This window comes from Dermacentor silvarum, chromosome 1 (assembly GCF_013339745.2).
Source record: "Dermacentor silvarum isolate Dsil-2018 chromosome 1, BIME_Dsil_1.4, whole genome shotgun sequence".
NCBI classification, from domain to species: Eukaryota; Metazoa; Arthropoda; class Arachnida; order Ixodida; family Ixodidae; genus Dermacentor; species Dermacentor silvarum.
Window position 1 is genome coordinate 296,323,725 of NC_051154.1, and position 4,606 is coordinate 296,328,330.

Sequence of the window (4,606 nt, forward strand, 5' to 3'; positions counted from 1 at the left end):
GGCATTACTAAAACTGTCACTTAGGCCTCTTCACTGTGTAAAGAATATATTGTGTGAAATATTTTACTGGCCGGCTCTTTGCCTCCGCAGTGGACGCTGAAATGCGACACTGAACGCTGCCAGCGTCCATATCCATATCCACGACTGCAAAGTGCTGAATATTTTGATTTACAGAACTTTACCCTACCTGTTGTGACGTTGGCGTATAATTTCTTGCTTGTTGTTGTTATTCCTAGGGAAGAAAAAAATCGCAGGAGTGGTCAGTTGAAGTCGTCATCCATCGCAGGCGTTCACGAATTTATTTAAATAGCACTGATTTTTTACAGCGAAGCTGCATATGGCTAGGTTCTGAAAATTTCTGCGTCCGTCTACGGAGTCAATACAATTTTCCCAGTGGGCCGATCCCGAAGATAGTTGAATACCCGGCCGACCCGCGGCGGAGGTGAAGCAGACTTGAACCACTCCACCAACTTGCAAAAATAACTTTAATATCTTGGGTCCAAATACAACCCGTGTCAGATAATAAGCTGATAAGAACACATACTACGTTTTGACCCGCGTCGGCCATGTCTACGTTCGCACCATACATGTGTACGCCATCCCGTGAATACAAATTAGTACTTACCAATCTGAGTGTCTTCCAAGGTATATGTCCTTGTGTCGTCTGTCTCCTGACGTCATGCTCTACGAAAGGCTCCTTTCCTCAGTTCTACTCTGAGTGTGAAATGGGTAGGCCGCGTGCTGTATGGTCTGAAGAAGAACACCGTGCCTACCAAGAACGACGGCATGAACACGACGGCGACGACGTGAATTTTTCGCTCAGCTTACTGCATCATGATTTGGAAGAGACTCCTTGTGTTGTGGTTGCTTCGCATGAATTCATGTTTGCGTGCCATGGATGCGGCCTTGTTCTGTGGACCTCCTGAGAAGGAAGCCGTACTGTTGCCCACACAATTTGCACATTTAGGCTGTCGCACAGATTTGCATTCAGCGTGCTCATGTTTCTCGGAGCCAATTTTACATCGACGTGATCCAGGACAGTTTTTTGCCAGGTGTCCAAACCTCTGACAGTTATAACATCTCAAGACAGCACCAAGGTATTCTTCCACCGGGTGGCTAGTGAATCCGAAGTGGACTCTCTGAGGCATGGGTTTGTCATCTCTGAAGTGAAGGATTACACTGTACAAAGAGCGGCATTCAACTGTACCATCCTCAGATGGTAGTGTCTTGCTTGGCGGCGAACTGATATCACGCCAAAATATTTCAAACACTCGATCAGTTGTCCTTCAGTGTACTGAACTGGCACGTGACGAATCTTTCCGACATTTCGAGTGTACGAAGCTGGCATGTAGGGCTTAACTCTTAGTTCTGCTACTTCTAGCAGTAAAACATGTTTTTCGCAGATGCCACTAAAAACTACCGTCTCTATTTACTCGGAACGTCTGAACTTTTTCCTTTGCCACCAAGACAATTTCTGAGGCAGCATGATTTCAATTCGCTTGCCAAAAAATGTGCCCTGCTTCTGACAGTCGGAACCCAACCGGGATTCCTTCACTTCACTTCTTTTCTTTTTGTACGTCACGAATGCGAAACGTGCTTAATCACACTTAATGGCTTCGTAATCACTTAGGTAATAGTTTGAAGTACTGTCGTTCTCCTGATTGTGTTTCATCAAGACGAGGTCTCTTGCTGTCATCTTTGCTGGGTTCCACCATGGTCACCGAAACACAGAAAAGGAAAGAAAAGGCATCACAAATGGTATTTCTCCCCAGTTGCGTTGGCAAGCACTTGCACGTGCATTGTTCTATGGGCAAAAGCACTCGCAGCTGCTTAAAGAAGCAGCTGGATATGCCATATCCAACATTTAAACTGCACAACGTGGTGCATAACCATAGTCGCCCGGAGAGATCGTCGGCATAAATAGTCATTGTCATCGTCGTCACGACGTGGGTGTGCTCTTTTCATCGTCATTGTCCTCGTCAGGTTGACCACTGCATATTTTGGATGCGGTACTTATTGCTCTCAGTCAGACGGTATAGTGACGTGTACGTCATCTGGGCAGAACAATAATTACGCATTCTTTTCAGCAGTTCGCACTCCGCCCCGTCGCCTCGTCGATGAACACAGACTGTTCACATTCAACATCATAATGGGGTTCTTCACCCGGTGTCCTATGCAAGTCGTTGGCTACTGTTCGGGAAACCACTTCCTCGACCGTTGAGTGAGAAGGACTCTGTCGTGTTGTCGAGGGGTCGGAAGAAGATTGAGAGACGCCTGAAGCTGGCGAGTACTAACGAATAACATGTTTATTGTACGCCATGTTAGTCTCTTCTCCCCAAGCCCCTTGTAGCCGTCCCAGCCTTCCTAGCGGTGGGGGTCCCAACCTGGTATGTGGCGCCCTCTCTAGAAGGCGTCACGAGTTCCCATAACACGACACCTTCCCCTTTTGAGAAGACAAGCCCTCAGCTTGCTCATAGGTTCAGGCGTTGCGGTGGTCTAATGGCTCGGCCACTGCGGGTGGTGTAGTTGGCTTCTTCAGAACAGCCCGTTCCTGCTTGGTTCGGTGGTGCAACTTCTGGAACCTCTTGCAGATGTGCTTTTGTGCGACGAACGCTTCCTTTGGCCGTTTGCAGAACATAAGATCTCGGTGCGTTCGACTCTCCAACGATGGTTCCTTGTTGTTGGCTCCCTTCTCTGATCTGAACAACTGTACCTGCTTTAGCGGTGGCCTGTCTCTTGTTTTACGCCTCCTGTTGTAGAGTTTGGCTTCTCGCTCCCGAATGACCGCATTGTTTTCCCGGAACTGCTTCTGGTATTCCCACTTGGGCTCAAGTGTTTCAGCCAGAGTAGGGACGTTTGTTTTGAGCTTGCGGCCCATGAGAAGCTCAGCTGGTGAGTAACCCTCGGGTCCAGGTGTAGCTCTGTGGGCAAGAAGGCCTTCCGCAACATTCGTGGATTTACGGATGATGTTCTTGGCAGTCTGGACTGCTCTCTCAGCTTCGCCATTGCTTTGCGCGTAATGTGGGCTGGAGGTCACATGTCTTACACCCCAACTGCTCATAAATTGCAGGAACTCGAGTGAGCTGTACTGCGGGCCATTGTCGGACCTCAAAATGTCCGGAATGCCATAGCGAGCGAACAAATTACTAAGGAACTGCACCACATGTTTGGTTTGAGTTCCACAAAGCTCTTCCAGTTCAAAAAACTTTGAGTAGTAGTCAACAGCTACTATGTAGTTCCTCCCTTCGTGGTGGAACAAGTCTGTGCCTAGCACTTGCCATGGGCGTTCTGGAACGGTGTCTGAAGCAAGTCTTCATTTGCCACAGGACGGTGCTTTGTGCAGGTTGGGCATCGCCTCACGTACGTTTCAACGTCCTGGCTGATTGCTGGCCACCACGAAGACTCCCGTGCTCTTGCTCGGCATCTCACATCGCCTGGTGTCCTGTGTGTAGTCGCTGCAGAACTTCTTTGCGTAATGAAGGGGGAAAGACTATCCTTGTGCCCCGAAGTAGGAGTCCCTGTACGACCGACAGTTCATCGGCCACACTTGCATACTTGCGCACCTCAGGTGCCAGCATTTCTGTTTTTGGCCATTTGGTAGTGCAGTAGTGCATGACCAGTGATGTCGTTGCATCCTTTTGCAGCTCGATCTTGGTCCTGTTCTGCATCTCAGTTGATGCTGGCAGCTGCTCAATGGTCAGCAGTTCATACTCTTCTATGACGGATGCAAGGTGTTTGCCGGAGCACTGCAGCGGTTTGCGCGACAAGACATCAGCTGCGTGCATGTCCTTTCCCGGTATGTGTGAAATCGTGAAGTCATACTCAAGCACACGCATGCGAAAGCGCTGCAGTCGTGGTTTAATTTCGTCAATGCGTTTTGTTGAGAACAAAGGCACCAAGGGTTTGTGATCAGTCTCTATACTGAAATGCAGACCGAGCACATACATTCTGAAACGTTCACACGCCCATGTTATGGCAAGTGCCTCCTTCTCCACCTGAGCATACTTTTGTTCTGTCGGTGTCATTGCCCTGGAAGCGTATGCCACTGGCTGCCGCTTGCCGTCATTTGTTTGGAGCAGAGCAGCTCCCAAGCCATAGGAGGAGGCATCAGCTGATATCGTCAGATGCCTTTGTGGATCGTAGTAGCACAACACTGGTGTTGTCGTTAGGTCATCCTTGACCCGATCGAAGGCTTCTTGCTGAGTCTGGTGCCAAACCCAAACTGCTTCATCTAGCAGCAGGTCTCGCAAAGGTTTTGTCTTCTCGGCCAGTCCCGGGAGAAATTTTGCCAGCTGGTTGACCATGCCCAGGAACGACCTGAGCTCTCTGGTGTTCTCTGGCGGTGGCATCTTTCTGATGGCTTCAGTTTTCTCCTGGTCAGCAGCGATACCCGCTTCATTCAAGATGTGCCCGAGAAACTTGACTCTTCTTTTGCTGAATTCACACTTGCGTGGATTTAGACTCATTCCTGCGTCCTTGAGCCTCTGAAGCACTGCTGTGAGGTTTGCGTTGTGCTCCGCCGGGTTCTTCCCATAAACGACGACGTCGTCCTGGTGGCATGCTATTCCAGGGAGTCCTTCAAGAATGCGAAGCATTTCTCGCTGAA

General features: G+C 49.3%; 1 pseudogene; it reads right to left on the bottom strand.

Moving 5' to 3' along the window:
• Positions 1 to 388: 388 nt before the first annotated feature.
• On the bottom strand, positions 389 to 568 carry LOC119437872 (U2 spliceosomal RNA; annotated as a pseudogene).
• Between the last annotated feature and the right edge of the window lie 4,038 nt (positions 569 to 4,606).